Genomic DNA, 17,487 nt, shown 5'->3' on the forward strand with positions numbered 1-17,487 from the left:
ACAACGTTGCCACAATGTTGCCACAACGTGGCGTGTTAGCAGGGACTGTCTGCGGCGCGCTGGTGTGTCCCGGGCTTTAGAGTAGAGAGACAGTTCAACTGTAAGTATGAACGGCAGAAACGGATATTGCCTTCCCTTTAAGTAGAGCGTCAGGGACAGCCTCCCTGGCTTACGGCCATACTAGCCTGAATACGCCCGATCTCGTCCGATCTCGGAAGCCAAGCAGGCTCGGGCCTGGTCAGTACTTGGATGGGAGACCGCCTGGGAATACCAGGTGCTGTAAGCTTTTGCATCTTTTACACACCAGAGGGCGACAAATCACGAGTTTTAACTTTGGATACACGCAATTTCATCATTATTTCAGATTTGACTTCCCCAAATACACAGGCATACAATAGATCTTGTTCTCCAACGTAAACGGTCCCTAGTAACTAGGGTACATTCGTAAATAAATTGAGCATCATGGCTAGAAGTGACTAAATGTTGCCTAATCTTTCTCATCGAGAAATGACACAATTACAGCAACACAAAAAGGAACTCCACCGGACAAAGTTCAGTGCTCACAAGGAGCCTCATTCAACACACACGGTTCCATTCCCATTCATGCAAAGCACGAAAGTGTAAAACTTGGGAACATACTTGAGAGCAAAGATCACATTCAATCTCATTCAAGGCACGGATGTGAATGCAACGGGATGAAATTACTGAAATGATGCCTGCCCTCGAACTGTGATGATGGACTACCCGACTCGCCAATAATATTGGGTTCTGGTGTATTGAAATACAGGAGCTGCTGGATTTGTGTGTTTTCTTACCCCCTCACCATAGTTTGTCAAATGTTTAAACAACTGAACTTATATTCAAGGTTTGTTTCTCTTCATATGTTTTACTGGTTTACATTTGTCTCAGCAACCTGTTGAATGATTCTTCTGCTTTCAAAACAAAATGACAACAGGATGAATGCACACACTTGAAAATACAATACATGCAATGTTATGCATCATAGTGATGCAACCTCCTTTCAGTTTCATACTGCATGTCAATTGAAATCCTTACTGAAATGCACACCTTCTCAAGATTGCGCTTGAATGGCGTGTCAGGCACTCAATTACAGCTGTTTTATCAAGACAATGTGTTCGTTTTGTAATACATAGGTCTGGTGTGGCACCCCAGCTAACGCACAACGTTGCCACAACGTTTCGTGTTAGCAGGGACTGTCTGCGGCGTGCTGGTGTGTCCCGGACTTTAGAGTAGAGAGACAGTTCAACTGTAAGTATGAGCGGCAGAAACGGATATTGCCTTCCCTTTAAGTAGAGCGTCAGGGACAGCCTCCCTGGCTTACGGCCATACTAGCCTGAATACGCCCGATCTCGTCCGATCTCGGAAACTAAGCAGGCTCGGGCCTGGTCAGTACTTGGATGGGAGACCGCCTGGGAATACCAGGTGCTGTAAGCTTTTGCATCTTTTACACACCAGAGGGCGACAAATCACGAGTTTTAACTTTGGATACACGCAATTTCATCATTATTTCAGATTTGACTTCCCCAAATACACAGGCATACAATAGATCTTGTTCTCCAATGTAAACGGTCCCTAGTAACTAGGGTACATTCGTAAATAAATTGAGCATCATGGCTAGAAGTGACTAAATGTTGCCTAATCTTTCTCATCGAGAAATGACACAATTACAGCAACACAAAAAGGAACTCCACCGGACAAAGTTCAGTGCTCACAAGGAGCCTCATTCAACACACACGGTTCCATTCCCATTCATGCAAAGCACGAAAGTGTAAAACTTGGGAACATACTTGAGAGCAAAGATCACATTCAATCTCATTCAAGGCACGGATGTGAATGCAACGGGATGAAATTTCTGAAATGATGCCTGCCCTCGAACTGTGATGATGGACTACCCGACTCGCCAATAATATTGGGTTCTGGTGTATTGAAATACAGGAGCTGCTGGATTTGTGTGTTTTCTTACCCCCTCACCATAGTTTGTCAAATGTTTAAACAACTGAACTTATATTCAAGGTTTGTTTCTCTTCATATGTTTTACTGGTTTACATTTGTCTCAGCAACCTGTTGAATGATTCTTCTGCTTTCAAAACAAAATGACAACAGGATGAATGCACACACTTGTAAAAACAATACATGCAATGTTATGCATCATAGTGATGCAACCTCCTTTCAGTTTCATACTGCATGTCAATTGAAATCCTTACTGAAATGCACACCTTCTCAAGATTGCGCTTGACTGGCGTGTCAGGCACTCAATTACAGCTGTTTTATCAAGACAATGTGTTCGTTTTGTAATATATAGTTCCGGTCTGGTGTGGCACCCCAGCTAACGCACAACGTTGCCACAATGTTGCCACAACGTGGCGTGTTAGCAGGGACTGTCTGCGGCGCGCTGGTGTGTCCCGGGCTTTAGAGTAGAGAGACAGTTCAACTGTAAGTATGAACGGCAGAAACGGATATTGCCTTCCCTTTAAGTAGAGCGTCAGGGACAGCATTCCTAGCTCACGGCCATACTAGCCTGAATACGCCCGATCTCGTCCGATCTCGGAAGCTAAGCAGGCTCGGGCCTGGTCAGTACTTGGATGGGAGACCGCCTGGGAATACCAGGTGCTGTAAGCTTTTGCATCTTTTACACACCAGAGGGCGACATATCACGAGTTTTAACTTTGGATACACGCAATTTCATCATTATTTCAGATTTGACTTCCCCAAATACACAGGCATACAATAGATCTTGTTCTCCAATGTAAACGGTCCCTAGTAACTAGGGTACATTCATAAATAAATTGAGCATCATGGCTAGAAGTGACTAAATGTTGCCTAATCTTTCTCATCGAGAAATGACAGAATTACAGCAACACAAAAAGGAACTCCACCGGACAAAGTTCAGTGCTCACAAGGAGCCTCATTCAACACACACGGTTCCATTCCCATTCATGCAAAGCACGAAAGTGTAAAACTTGGGAACATACTTGAGAGCAAAGATCACATTCAATCTCATTCAAGGCACGGATGTGAATGCAACAAGATGAAATTACTGAAATGATGCCTGCCCTCGAACTGTGATGATGGACTACCCGACTCGCCAATAATATTGGGTTCTGGTGTATTGAAATACAGGAGCTGCTGGATTTGTGTGTTTTCTTACCCCCTCACCATAGTTTGTCAAATGTTTAAACAACTGAACTTATATTCAAGGTTTGTTTCTCTTCATATGTTTTACTGGTTTACATTTGTCTCAGCAACCTGTTGAATGATTCTTCTGCTTTCAAAACAAAATGACAACAGGATGAATGCACACACTTGAAAATACAATACATGCAATGTTATGCATCATAGTGATGCAACCTCCTTTCAGTTTCATACTGCATGTCAATTTAAATCCTTACTGAAATGCACACCTTCTCAAGATTGCGCTTGACTGGCGTGTCAGGCACTCAATTACAGCTGTTTTATCAAGACAATGTGTTCGTTTTGTAATATATAGTTCCGGTCTGGTGTGGCACCCCAGCTAACGCACAACGTTGCCACAATGTTGCCACAACGTGGCGTGTTAGCAGGGACTGTCTGCGGCGCGCTGGTGTGTCCCGGGCTTTAGAGTAGAGAGACAGTTCAACTGTAAGTATGAACGGCAGAAACGGATATTGCCTTCCCTTTAAGTAGAGCGTCAGGGACAGCCTCCCTGGCTTACGGCCATACTAGCCTGAATACGCCCGATCTCGTCCGATCTCGGAAGCTAAGCAGGCTTGGGCCTGGTCAGTACTTGGATGGGAGACCGCCTGGGATTACCAGGTGCTGTAAGCTTTTGCATCTTTTACACACCAGAGGGCGACAAATCACGAGTTTTAACTTTGGATACACGCAATTTCATCATTATTTCAGATTTGACTTCCCCAAATACACAGGCATACAATAGATCTTGTTCTCCAACGTAAACGGTCCCTAGTAACTAGGGTACATTCGTAAATAAATTGAGCATCATGGCTAGAAGTGACTAAATGTTGCCTAATCTTTCTCATCGAGAAATGACACAATTACAGCAACACAAAAAGGAACTCCACCGGACAAAGTTCAGTGCTCACAAGGAGCCTCATTCAACACACACGGTTCCATTCCCATTCATGCAAAGCACGAAAGTGTAAAACTTGGGAACATACTTGAGAGCAAAGATCACATTCAATCTCATTCAAGGCACGGATGTGAATGCAACGGGATGAAATTACTGAAATGATGCCTGCCCTCGAACTGTGATGATGGACTACCCGACTCGCCAATAATATTGGGTTCTGGTGTATTGAAATACAGGAGCTGCTGGATTTGTGTGTTTTCTTACCCCCTCACCATAGTTTGTCAAATGTTTAAACAACTGAACTTATATTCAAGGTTTGTTTCTCTTCATATGTTTTACTGGTTTACATTTGTCTCAGCAACCTGTTGAATGATTCTTCTGCTTTCAAAACAAAATGACAACAGGATGAATGCACACACTTGAAAATACAATACATGCAATGTTATGCATCATAGTGATGCAACCTCCTTTCAGTTTCATACTGCATGTCAATTGAAATCCTTACTGAAATGCACACCTTCTCAAGATTGCGCTTGACTGGCGTGTCAGGCACTCAATTACAGCTGTATTATCAAGACAATGTGTTCGTTTTGTAAAATATAGTTCCGGTCTGGTGTGGCACCCCAGCTAACGCACAACGTTGCCACAACGTTTCGTGTTAGCAGGGACTGTCTGCGGCGCGCTGGTGTGTCCCGGACTTTAGAGTAGAGAGACAGTTCAACTGCAAGTATGAGCGGCAGAAACGGATATTGCCTTCCCTTTAAGTAGAGCGTCAGGGACAGCCTCCCTGGCTTTCGGCCATACTAGCCTGAATACGCCCGATCTCGTCCAATCTCGGAAGCTAAGCAGGCTCAGGCCTGGTCAGTACTTGGATGGGAGACCGCCTGGGAATACCAGGTGCTGTAAGCTTTTGCATCTTTTACACACCAGAGGGCGACAAATCACGAGTCTTAACTTTGGATACACGCAATTTCATCATTATTTCAGATTTGACTTCCCCAAATACACAGGCATACAATAGATCTTGTTCTCCAACGTAAACGGTCCCTAGTAACTAGGGTACATTCGTAAATAAATTGAGCATCATGGCTAGAAGTGACTAAATGTTGCCTAATCTTTCTCATCGAGAAATGACACAATTACAGCAACACAAAAAGGAACTCCACCGGACAAAGTTCAGTGCTCACAAGGAGCCTCATTCAACACACACGGTTCCATTCCCATTTATGCAAAGCACGAAAGTGTAAAACTTGGGAACATACTTGAGAGCAAAGATCACATTCAATCTCATTCAAGGCACGGATGTGAATGCAACAAGATGAAATTACTGAAATGATGCCTGCCCTCGAACTGTGATGATGGACTACCCGACTCGCCAATAATATTGGGTTCTGGTGTATTGAAATACAGGAGCTGCTGGATTTGTGTGTTTTCTTACCCCCTCACCATAGTTTGTCAAATGTTTAAACAACTGAACTTATATTCAAGGTTTGATTCTCTTCATATGTTTTACTGGTTTACATTTGTCTCAGCAACCTGTTGAATGATTCTTCTGCTTTCAAAACAAAATGACAACAGGATGAATGCACACACTTGAAAATACAATACATGCAATGTTATGCATCATAGTGATGCAACCTCCTTTCAGTTTCATACTGCATGTCAATTGAAATCCTTACTGAAATGCACACCTTCTCAAGATTGCGCTTGACTGGCGTGTCAGGCACTCAATTACAGCTGTTTTATCAAGACAATGTGTTCGTTTTGTAATATATAGTTCCGGTCTGGTGTGGCACCCCAGCTAACGCACAACGTTGCCACAATGTTGCCACAACGTGGCGTGTTAGCAGGGACTGGCTGCGGCGCGCTGGTGTGTCCCGGGCTTTAGAGTAGAGAGACAGTTCAACTGCAAGTATGAGCGGCAGAAACGGATATTGCCTTCCCTTTAAGTAGAGCGTCAGGGACAGCCTCCCTGGCTTACGGCCATACTAGCCTGAATACGCCCGATCTCGTCCGATCTCGGAAGCTAAGCAGGCTCGGGCCTGGTCAGTACTTGGATGGGAGACCGCCTGGGAATACCAGGTGCTGTAAGCTTTTGCATCTTTTACACACCAGAGGGCGACAAATCACGAGTTTTAACTTTGGATACACGCAATTTCATCATTATTTCAGATTTGACTTCCCCAAATACACAGGCATACAATAGATCTTGTTCTCCAACGTAAACGGTCCCTAGTAACTAGGGTACATTCGTAAATAAATTGAGCATCATGGCTAGAAGTGACTAAATGTTGCCTAATCTTTCTCATCGAGAAATGACACAATTACAGCAACACAAAAAGGAACTCCACCGGACAAAGTTCAGTGCTCACAAGGAGCCTCATTCAACACACACGGTTCCATTCCCATTCATGCAAAGCACGAAAGTGTAAAACTTGGGAACATACTTGAGAGCAAAGATCACATTCAATCTCATTCAAGGCACGGATGTGAATGCACCGGGATGAAATTACTGAAATGATGCCTGCCCTCGAACTGTGATGATTGACTACCCGACTCGCCAATAATATTGGGTTCTGGTGTTTTGAAATACAGGAGCTGCTGGATTTGTGTGTTTTCTTACCCCCTCACCATAGTTTGTCAAATGTTTAAACAACTGAACTTATATTCAAGGTTTGTTTCTCTTCAAATGTTTTACTGGTTTACATTTGTCTCAGCAACCTGTTGAATGATTCTTCTGCTTTCAAAACAAAATGACAACAGGATGAATGCACACACTTGAAAATACAATACATGCAATGTTATGCATCATAGTGATGCAACCTCCTTTCAGTTTCATACTGCATGTCAATTGAAATCCTTACTGAAATGCACACCTTCTCAAGATTGCGCTTGACTGGCGTGTCAGGCACTCAATTACAGCTGTTTTATCAAGACAATGTGTTCGTTTTGTAATATATAGTTCCGGTCTGGTGTGGCACCCCAGCTAACGCACAACGTTGCCACAATGTTGCCACAACGTGGCGTGTTAGCAGGGACTGGCTGCGGCGCGCTGGTGTGTCCCGGGCTTTAGAGTAGAGAGACAGTTCAACTGCAAGTATGAGCGGCAGAAACGGATATTGCCTTCCCTTTAAGTAGAGCGTCAGGGACAGCCTCCCTGGCTTACGGCCATACTAGCCTGAATACGCCCGATCTCGTCCGATCTCGGAAGCTAAGCAGGCTCGGGCCTGGTCAGTACTTGGATGGGAGACCGCCTGGGAATACCAGGTGCTGTAAGCTTTTGCATCTTTTACACACCAGAGGGCGACAAATCACGAGTTTTAACTTTGGATACACGCAATTTCATCATTATTTCAGATTTGACTTCCCCAAATACACAGGCATACAATAGATCTTGTTCTCCAACGTAAACGGTCCCTAGTAACTAGGGTACATTCGTAAATAAATTGAGCATCATGGCTAGAAGTGACTAAATGTTGCCTAATCTTTCTCATCGAGAAATGACACAATTACAGCAACACAAAAAGGAACTCCACCGGACAAAGTTCAGTGCTCACAAGGAGCCTCATTCAACACACACGGTTCCATTCCCATTCATGCAAAGCACGAAAGTGTAAAACTTGGGAACATACTTGAGAGCAAAGATCACATTCAATCTCATTCAAGGCACGGATGTGAATGCACCGGGATGAAATTACTGAAATGATGCCTGCCCTCGAACTGTGATGATTGACTACCCGACTCGCCAATAATATTGGGTTCTGGTGTTTTGAAATACAGGAGCTGCTGGATTTGTGTGTTTTCTTACCCCCTCACCATAGTTTGTCAAATGTTTAAACAACTGAACTTATATTCAAGGTTTGTTTCTCTTCAAATGTTTTACTGGTTTACATTTGTCTCAGCAACCTGTTGAATGATTCTTCTGCTTTCAAAACAAAATGACAACAGGATGAATGCACACACTTGAAAATACAATACATGCAATGTTATGCATCATAGTGATGCAACCTCCTTTCAGTTTCATACTGAATGTCAATTGAAATCCTTACTGAAATGCACACCTTCTCAAGATTGCGCTTGACAGGAGTGTCAGGCACTCAATTACAGCTGTTTTATCAAGACAATGTGTTCGTTTTGTAATATATAGTTCCGGTCTGGTGTGGCACCCCAGCTAACGCACAACGTTGCCACAATGTTGCCACAACGTGGCGTGTTAGCAGGGACTGTCTGCGGCGCGCTGGTGTGTCCCGGGCTTTAGAGTAGAGAGACAGTTCAACTGTAAGTATGAACGGCAGAAACGGATATTGCCTTCCCTTTAAGTAGAGCGTCAGGGACAGCCTTCCTGCCTTACGGCCATACTAGCCTGAATACGCCCGATCTCGTCCGATCTCGGAAGCCAAGCAGGCTCGGGCCTGGTCAGTACTTGGATGGGAGACTGCCTGGGAATACCAGGTGCTGTAAGCTCTTGCACCTTTTAATAAACTAGAGGGCGACATATCACGAGTTTTAACTTTGGATACACACAATTTCATCATTATTTCAGATTTTACTTCCCCAAATACACAGGCATACAATAGATCTTGTTCTCCAACGTAAACGGTCCCTAGTAACTAGGGTACATTCGTAAATAAATTGAGCATCATGGCTAGAAGTGACTAAATGTTGCCTAATCTTTCTCATCGAGAAATGACACAATTACAGCAACACAAAAAGGAACTCCACCGGACAAAGTTCAGTGCTCACAAGGAGCCTCATTCAACACACACGGTTCCATTCCCATTCATGCAAAGCACGAAAGTGTAAAACTTGGGAACATACTTGAGAGCAAAGATCACATTCAATCTCATTCAAGGCACGGATGTGAATGCAACGGGATGAAATTACTGAAATGATGCCTGCCCTCGAACTGTGATGATGGACTACCCGACTCGCCAATAATATTGGGTTCTGGTGTATTGAAATACAGGAGCTGCTGGATTTGTGTGTTTTCTTACCCCCTCACCATAGTTTGTCAAATGTTTAAACAACTGAACTTATATTCAAGGTTTGTTTCTCTTCATATGTTTTACTGGTTTACATTTGTCTCAGCAACCTGTTGAATGATTCTTCTGCTTTCAAAACAAAATGACAACAGGATGAATGCACACACTTGAAAATACAATACATGCAATGTTATGCATCATAGTGATGCAACCTCCTTTCAGTTTCATACTGCATGTCAATTGAAATCCTTACTGAAATGCACACCTTCTCAAGATTGCGCTTGACTGGCGTGTCAGGCACTCAATTACAGCTGTATTATCAAGACAATGTGTTCGTTTTGTAAAATATAGTTCCGGTCTGGTGTGGCACCCCAGCTAACGCACAACGTTGCCACAACGTTTCGTGTTAGCAGGGACTGCCTGCGGCGCGCTGGTGTGTCCCGGACTTTAGAGTAGAGAGACAGTTCAACTGCAAGTATGAGCGGCAGAAACGGATATTGCCTTCCCTTTAAGTAGAGCGTCAGGGACAGCCTCCCTGGCTTACGGCCATACTAGCCTGAATACGCCCGATCTCGTCCGATCTCGGAAGTCAAGCAGGCTTGGGCCTGGTCAGTATTTGGATGGGAGACCGCCTTGGAATACCAGGTGCTGTAAGCTTTTGCATCTTTTACACACCAGAGGGCGACAAATCACGAGTTTTAACTTTGGATACACGCAATTTCATCAATATTTCAGATTTTACTTCCCCAAATACACAGGCATACAATAGATCTTGTTCTCCAACGTAAACGGTCCCTAGTAACTAGGGTACATTCGTAAATAAATTGAGCATCATGGCTAGAAGTGACTAAATGTTGCCTAATCTTTCTCATCGAGAAATGACACAATTACACCAACACAAAAAGGAACTCCACCGGACAAAGTTCAGTGCTCACAAGGAGCCTCATTCAACACACACGGTTCCATTCCCATTCATGCAAAGCACGAAAGTGTAAAACTTGGGAACATACTTGAGAGCAAAGATCACATTCAATCTCATTCAAGGCACGGATGTGAATGCAACGGGATGAAATTACTGAAATGATGCCTGCCCTCGAACTGTGATGATGGACTACCCGACTCGCCAATAATATTGGGTTCTGGTGTATTGAAATACAGGAGCTGCTGGATTTGTGTGTTTTCTTACCCCCTCACCATAGTTTGTCAAATGTTTAAACAACTGAACTTATATTCAAGGTTTGTTCCTCTTCATATGTTTTACTGGTTTACATTTGTCTCAGCAACCTCAGCAAGAATGATTCTTCTGCTTTCAAAACAAAATGACAACAGGATGAATGCACACACTTGAAAATACAATACATGCAATGTTATGCATCATAGTGATGCAACCTCCTTTCAGTTTCATACTGCATGTCAATTGAAATCCTTACTGAAATGCACACCTTCTCAAGATTGCGCTTGACTGGCGTGTCAGGCACTCAATTACAGCTGTATTATCAAGACAATGTGTTCGTTTTGTAATATATAGTTCCGGTCTGGTGTGGCACCCCAGCTAACGCACAACGTTGCCACAACGTTTCGTGTTAGCAGGGACTGTCTGCGGCGCGCTGGTGTGTCCCGGACTTTAGAGTAGAGAGACAGTTCAACTGCAAGTATGAGCGGCAGAAACGGATATTGCCTTCCCTTTAAGTAGAGCGTCAGGGACAGCCTCCCTGGCTTACGGCCATACTAGCCTGAATACGCCCGATCTCGTCCGATCTCGGAAGCTAAGCAGGCTCGGGCCTGGTCAGTACTTGGATGGGAGACCGCCTGGGAATACCAGGTGCTGTAAGCTTTTGCATCTTTTACACACCAAAGGGCGACAAATCACAAGTTTTAACTTTGGATACACGCAATTTCATCATTATTTCAGATTTGACTTCCCCAAATACACAGGCATACAATAGATCTTGTTCTCCAACGTAAACGGTCCCTAGTAACTAGTGTACATTTGTAAATAAATTGAGCATCATGGCTAGAAGTGACTAAATGTTGCCTAATCTTTCTCATCGAGAAATGACACAATTACAGCAACACAAAAAGGAACTCCACCGGACAAAGTTCAGTGCTCACAAGGAGCCTCATTCAACACACACGGTTCCATTCCCATTCATGCAAAGCACGAAAGTGTAAAACTTGGGAACATACTTGAGAGCAAAGATCACATTCAATCTCATTCAAGGCACGGATGTGAATGCAACGGGATGAAATTACTGAAATGATGCCTGCCCTCGAACTGTGATGATGGACTACCCGACTCGCCAATAATATTGGGTTCTGGTGTATTGAAATACAGGAGCTGCTGGATTTGTGTGTTTTCTTACCCCCTCACCATAGTTTGTCAAATGTTTAAACAACTGAACTTATATTCAAGGTTTGTTTCTCTTCATATGTTTTACTGGTTTACATTTGTCTCAGCAACCTGTTGAATGATTCTTCTGCTTTCAAAACAAAATGACAACAGGATGAATGCACACACTTGAAAATACAATACATGCAATGTTATGCATCATAGTGATGCAACCTCCTTTCAGTTTCATACTGCATGTCAATTGAAATCCTTACTGAAATGCACACCTTCTCAAGATTGCGCTTGACTGGCGTGTCAGGCACTCAATTACAGCTGTTTTATCAAGACAATGTGTTCGTTTTGTAATATATAGTTCCGGTCTGGTGTGGCACCCCAGCTAACGCACAACGTTGCCACAATGTTGCCACAACGTGGCGTGTTAGCAGGGACTGTCTGCGGCGCGCTGGTGTGTCCCGGGCTTTAGAGTAGAGAGACAGTTCAACTGTAAGTATGAACGGCAGAAACGGATATTGCCTTCCCTTTAAGTAGCGCGTCAGGGACAGCCTCCCTGGCTTACGGCCATACTAGCCTGAATACGCCCGATCTCGTCCGATCTCGGAAGCTAAGCAGGCTTGGGCCTGGTCAGTACTTGGATGGGAGACCCCCTGGGAATACCAGGTGCTGTAAGCTTTTGCATCTTTTACACACCAAAGGGCGACAAATCACGAGTTTTAACTTTGGATACACGCAATTTCATCATTATTTCAGATTTGACTTCCCCAAATACACAGGCATACAATAGATCTTGTTCTCCAACGTAAACGGTCCCTAGTAACTAGTGTACATTCGTAAATAAATTGAGCATCATGGCTAGAAGTGACTAAATGTTGCCTAATCTTTCTCATCGAGAAATGACACAATTACAGCAACACAAAAAGGAACTCCACCGGACAAAGTTCAGTGCTCACAAGGAGCCTCATTCAACACACACGGTTCCATTCCCATTCATGCAAAGCACGAAAGTGTAAAACTTGGGAAAATACTTGAGAGCAAAGATCACATTCAATCTCATTCAAGGCACGGATGTGAATGCAACGGGATGAAATTACTGAAATGATGCCTGCCCTCGAACTGTGATGATGGACTACCCGACTCGCCAATAATATTGGGTTCTGGTGTATTGAAATACAGGAGCTGCTGGATTTGTGTGTTTTCTTACCCCCTCACCATAGTTTGTCAAATGTTTAAACAACTGAACTTATATTCAAGGTTTGTTTCTCTTCATATGTTTTACTGGTTTACATTTGTCTCAGCAACCTGTTGAATGATTCTTCTGCTTTCAAAACAAAATGACAACAGGATGAATGCACACACTTGAAAATACAATACATGCAATGTTATGCATCATAGTGATGCAACCTCCTTTCAGTTTCATACTGCATGTCAATTGAAATCCTTACTGAAATGCACACCTTCTCAAGATTGCGCTTGACTGGCGTGTCAGGCACTCAATTACAGCTGTTTTATCAAGACAATGTGTTCGTTTTGTAATATATAGTTCCGGTCTGGTGTGGCACCCCAGCTAACGCACAACGTTGCCACAATGTTGCCACAACGTGGCGTGTTAGCAGGGACTGTCTGCGGCGCGCTGGTGTGTCCCGGGCTTTAGAGTAGAGAGACAGTTCAACTGTAAGTATGAACGGCAGAAACGGATATTGCCTTCCCTTTAAGTAGCGCGTCAGGGACAGCCTCCCTGGCTTACGGCCATACTAGCCTGAATACGCCCGATCTCGTCCGATCTCGGAAGCTAAGCAGGCTTGGGCCTGGTCAGTACTTGGATGGGAGACCCCCTGGGAATACCAGGTGCTGTAAGCTTTTGCATCTTTTACACACCAAAGGGCGACAAATCACGAGTTTTAACTTTGGATACACGCAATTTCATCATTATTTCAGATTTGACTTCCCCAAATACACAGGCATACAATAGATCTTGTTCTCCAACGTAAACGGTCCCTAGTAACTAGTGTACATTCGTAAATAAATTGAGCATCATGGCTAGAAGTGACTAAATGTTGCCTAATCTTTCTCATCGAGAAATGACACAATTACACCAACACAAAAAGGAACTCCACCGGACAAAGTTCAGTGCTCACAAGGAGCCTCATTCAACACACACGGTTCCATTCCCATTCATGCAAAGCACGAAAGTGTAAAACTTGGGAAAATACTTGAGAGCAAAGATCACATTCAATCTCATTCAAGGCACGGATGTGAATGCAACGGGATGAAATTACTGAAATGATGCCTGCCCTCGAACTGTGATGATGGACTACCCGACTCGCCAATAATATTGGGTTCTGGTGTATTGAAATACAGGAGCTGCTGGATTTGTGTGTTTTCTTACCCCCTCACCATAGTTTGTCAAATGTTTAAACAACTGAACTTATATTCAAGGTTTGTTTCTCTTCATATGTTTTACTGGTTTACATTTGTCTCAGCAACCTGTTGAATGATTCTTCTGCTTTCAAAACAAAATGACAACAGGATGAATGCACACACTTGAAAATACAATACATGCAATGTTATGCATCATAGTGATGCAACCTCCTTTCAGTTTCATACTGCATGTCAATTGAAATCCTTACTGAAATGCACACCTTCTCAAGATTGCGCTTGACTGGCGTGTCAGGCACTCAATTACAGCTGTTTTATCAAGACAATGTGTTCGTTTTGTAATATATAGTTCCGGTCTGGTGTGGCACCCCAGCTAACGCACAACGTTGCCACAATGTTGCCACAACGTGGCGTGTTAGCAGGGACTGTCTGCGGCGCGCTGGTGTGTCCCGGGCTTTAGAGTAGAGAGACAGTTCAACTGTAAGTATGAACGGCAGAAACGGATATTGCCTTCCCTTTAAGTAGCGCGTCAGGGACAGCCTCCCTGGCTTACGGCCATACTAGCCTGAATACGCCCGATCTCGTCCGATCTCGGAAACTAAGCAGGCTCGGGCCTGGTCAGTACTTGGATGGGAGACCCCCTGGGAATACCAGGTGCTGTAAGCTTTTGCATCTTTTACACACCAAAGGGCGACAAATCACGAGTTTTAACTTTGGATACACGCAATTTCATCATTATTTCAGATTTGACTTCCCCAAATACACAGGCATACAATAGATCTTGTTCTCCAACGTAAACGGTCCCTAGTAACTAGTGTACATTCGTAAATAAATTGAGCATCATGGCTAGAAGTGACTAAATGTTGCCTAATCTTTCTCATCGAGAAATGACACAATTACACCAACACAAAAAGGAACTCCACCGGACAAAGTTCAGTGCTCACAAGGAGCCTCATTCAACACACACGGTTCCATTCCCATTCATGCAAAGCACGAAAGTGTAAAACTTGGGAAAATACTTGAGAGCAAAGATCACATTCAATCTCATTCAAGGCACGGATGTGAATGCAACGGGATGAAATTACTGAAATGATGCCTGCCCTCGAACTGTGATGATGGACTACCCGACTCGCCAATAATATTGGGTTCTGGTGTATTGAAATACAGGAGCTGCTGGATTTGTGTGTTTTCTTACCCCCTCACCATAGTTTGTCAAATGTTTAAACAACTGAACTTATATTCAAGGTTTGTTTCTCTTCATATGTTTTACTGGTTTACATTTGTCTCAGCAACCTGTTGAATGATTCTTCTGCTTTCAAAACAAAATGACAACAGGATGAATGTACACACTTGAAAATACAATACATGCAATGTTATGCATCATAGTGATGCAACCTCATTTCAGTTTCATACTGCATGTCAATTGAAATCCTTACTGAAATGCACACCTTCACAAGATTGCGCTTGACTGCCGTGTCAGGCACTCAATTACAGCTGTTTTATCAAGACAATGTGTTCGTTTTGTAAAATATAGTTCCGGTCTGGTGTGGCACCCCAGCTAACGCACAACGTTGCCACAATGTTGCCACAACGTGGCGTGTTAGCAGGGACTGTCTGCGGCGCGCTGGTGTGTCCCGGGCTTTAGAGTAGAGAGACAGTTCAACTGTAAGTATGAACGGCAGAAACGGATATTGCCTTCCCTTTAAGTAGAGCGTCAGGGACAGCCTCCCTGGCTTACGGCCATACTATCCTGAATACGCCCGATCTCGTCAGATCTCGGAAGCTAAGCAGGCTCGGGCCTGGTCAGTACTTGGATGGGAGACCGCCTGGGAATACCAGGTGCTGTAAGCTTTTGCATCTTTTACACTCCAGAGGGCGACAAATCACGAGTTTTAACTTTGGATACACGCAATTTCATCATTATTTCAGATTTGACTTCCCCAAATACACAGGCATACAATAGATCTTGTTCTCCTACGTAAACGGTCCCTAGTAACTAGGGTACATTCGTAAATAAATTGAGCATCATGGCTAGAAGTGACTAAATGTTGCCTAATCTTTCTCATCGAGAAATGACACAATTACAGCAACACAAAAAGGAACTCCACCGGACAAAGATCAGTGCTCACAAGGAGCCTCATTCAACACACACGGTTCCATTCCCATTCATGCAAAGCACGAAAGTGTAAAACTTGGGAACATACTTGAGAACAAAGATCACATTCAATCTCATTCAAGGCACGGATGTGAATGCAACGGGATGAAATTACTGAAATGATGCCTGCCCTCGAACTGTGATGATGGACTACCCGACTCGCCAATAATATTGGGTTCTGGTGTATTGAAATACAGGAGCTGCTGGATTTGTGTGTTTTCTTACCCCCTCACCATAGTTTGTCAAATGTTTAAACAACTGAACTTATATTCAAGGTTTGTTTCTCTTCATATGTTTTACTGGTTTACATTTGTCTCAGCAACCTGTTGAATGATTCTTCTGCTTTCAAAACAAAATGACAACAGGATGAATGCACACACTTGAAAATACAATACATGCAATGTTATGCATCATAGTGATGCAACCTCCTTTCAGTTTCATACTGCATGTCAATTGAAATCCTTACTGAAATGCACACCTTCTCAAGATTGCGCTTGACTGGCGTGTCAGGCACTCAATTACAGCTGTTTTATCAAGAGAATGTGTTCGTTTTGTAATATATAGTTCCGGTCTGGTGTGGCACCCCAGCTAACGCACAACGTTGCCACAACGTTTCGTGTTAGCAGGGACTGTCTGCGGCGTGCTGGTGTGTCCCGGACTTTAGAGTAGAGAGACAGTTCAACTGCAAGTATGAACAGCAGAAACGGATATTGCCTTCCCTTTAAGTAGAGCGTCAGGGACAGCCTTCCTGGCTTACGGCCATACTAGCCTGAATACGCCCGATCTCGTCCGATCTCGGAAGCCAAGCAGGCTCGGGCCTGGTCAGTACTTGGATGGGAGACCGCCTGGGAATACCAGGTGCTGTTATCTTTTGCATCTTTTACACACCAGAGGGCGACAAATCACGAGTTTTAACTTTGGATACACGCAATTTCATCATTATTTCAGATTTGACTTCCCCAAATACACAGGCATACAATAGATCTTGTTCTCCAACGTAAACGGTCCCTAGTAACTAGGGTACATTCGTAAATAAATTGAGCATCATGGCTAGAAGTGACTAAATGTTGCCTAATCTTTCTCATCGAGAAATGACACAATTACAGCAACACAAAAAGGAACTCCACCGGACAAAGTTCAGTGCTCACAAGGAGCCTCATTCAACACACACGGTTCCATTCCCATTCATGCAAAGCACGAAAGTGTAAAACTTGGGAACATACTTGAGAGCAAAGATCACATTCAATCTCATTCAAGGCACGGATGTGAATGCAACGGGATGAAATTACTGAAATGATGCCTGCCCTCGAACTGTGATGATGGACTACCCGACTCGCCAATAATATTGGGTTCTGGTGTATTGAAATACAGGAGCTGCTGGATTTGTGTGTTTTCTTACCCCCTCACCATAGTTTGTCAAATGTTTAAACAACTGAACTTATATTCAAGGTTTGTTTCTCTTCATATGTTTTACTGGTTTACATTTGTCTCAGCAACCTGTTGAATGATTCTTCTGCTTTCAAAACAAAATGACAAC

The 17,487-nt window shown here is 43.6% G+C and overlaps 15 non-coding genes across 15 annotated transcripts; all 15 read left to right on the forward strand.

Annotated features, from left to right (window-relative positions):
- Positions 1–167: 167 nt before the first annotated feature.
- On the forward strand, positions 168–286 carry LOC136740425 (5S ribosomal RNA). Its single transcript, XR_010813261.1, has one exon. It is a non-coding gene; the product is annotated as a 5S ribosomal RNA (ribosomal RNA).
- Positions 287–1,336: 1,050 nt separating this feature from the next.
- On the forward strand, positions 1,337–1,455 carry LOC136740528 (5S ribosomal RNA). The gene has a single exon (XR_010813357.1). It is a non-coding gene; the product is annotated as a 5S ribosomal RNA (ribosomal RNA).
- A 1,066-nt stretch (positions 1,456–2,521) lies between these two features.
- Positions 2,522–2,640, forward strand: LOC136740512 (5S ribosomal RNA). The gene has a single exon (XR_010813342.1). It is a non-coding gene; the product is annotated as a 5S ribosomal RNA (ribosomal RNA).
- Positions 2,641–3,706: 1,066 nt separating this feature from the next.
- LOC136740535 (5S ribosomal RNA) lies at positions 3,707–3,825 on the forward strand. The gene has a single exon (XR_010813364.1). It is a non-coding gene; the product is annotated as a 5S ribosomal RNA (ribosomal RNA).
- A 1,055-nt stretch (positions 3,826–4,880) lies between these two features.
- LOC136740622 (5S ribosomal RNA) lies at positions 4,881–4,999 on the forward strand. Its single transcript, XR_010813447.1, has one exon. It is a non-coding gene; the product is annotated as a 5S ribosomal RNA (ribosomal RNA).
- A 1,066-nt stretch (positions 5,000–6,065) lies between these two features.
- Positions 6,066–6,184, forward strand: LOC136740294 (5S ribosomal RNA). The gene has a single exon (XR_010813132.1). It is a non-coding gene; the product is annotated as a 5S ribosomal RNA (ribosomal RNA).
- Positions 6,185–7,250: 1,066 nt separating this feature from the next.
- Positions 7,251–7,369, forward strand: LOC136740295 (5S ribosomal RNA). Its single transcript, XR_010813133.1, has one exon. It is a non-coding gene; the product is annotated as a 5S ribosomal RNA (ribosomal RNA).
- A 1,066-nt stretch (positions 7,370–8,435) lies between these two features.
- Positions 8,436–8,554, forward strand: LOC136740666 (5S ribosomal RNA). The gene has a single exon (XR_010813488.1). It is a non-coding gene; the product is annotated as a 5S ribosomal RNA (ribosomal RNA).
- Positions 8,555–9,610: 1,056 nt separating this feature from the next.
- LOC136740593 (5S ribosomal RNA) lies at positions 9,611–9,729 on the forward strand. The gene has a single exon (XR_010813420.1). It is a non-coding gene; the product is annotated as a 5S ribosomal RNA (ribosomal RNA).
- Positions 9,730–10,787: 1,058 nt separating this feature from the next.
- Positions 10,788–10,906, forward strand: LOC136740296 (5S ribosomal RNA). Its single transcript, XR_010813134.1, has one exon. It is a non-coding gene; the product is annotated as a 5S ribosomal RNA (ribosomal RNA).
- A 1,066-nt stretch (positions 10,907–11,972) lies between these two features.
- On the forward strand, positions 11,973–12,091 carry LOC136740299 (5S ribosomal RNA). Its single transcript, XR_010813137.1, has one exon. It is a non-coding gene; the product is annotated as a 5S ribosomal RNA (ribosomal RNA).
- A 1,066-nt stretch (positions 12,092–13,157) lies between these two features.
- On the forward strand, positions 13,158–13,276 carry LOC136740310 (5S ribosomal RNA). Its single transcript, XR_010813148.1, has one exon. It is a non-coding gene; the product is annotated as a 5S ribosomal RNA (ribosomal RNA).
- A 1,066-nt stretch (positions 13,277–14,342) lies between these two features.
- Positions 14,343–14,461, forward strand: LOC136740533 (5S ribosomal RNA). The gene has a single exon (XR_010813362.1). It is a non-coding gene; the product is annotated as a 5S ribosomal RNA (ribosomal RNA).
- Positions 14,462–15,527: 1,066 nt separating this feature from the next.
- Positions 15,528–15,646, forward strand: LOC136740580 (5S ribosomal RNA). Its single transcript, XR_010813408.1, has one exon. It is a non-coding gene; the product is annotated as a 5S ribosomal RNA (ribosomal RNA).
- Positions 15,647–16,701: 1,055 nt separating this feature from the next.
- Positions 16,702–16,820, forward strand: LOC136740635 (5S ribosomal RNA). The gene has a single exon (XR_010813459.1). It is a non-coding gene; the product is annotated as a 5S ribosomal RNA (ribosomal RNA).
- Positions 16,821–17,487: the final 667 nt, after the last annotated feature.

Source organism: Amia ocellicauda, unplaced genomic scaffold (assembly GCF_036373705.1).
Source record: "Amia ocellicauda isolate fAmiCal2 unplaced genomic scaffold, fAmiCal2.hap1 HAP1_SCAFFOLD_64, whole genome shotgun sequence".
Lineage (NCBI taxonomy): Eukaryota > Metazoa > Chordata > Actinopteri > Amiiformes > Amiidae > Amia > Amia ocellicauda.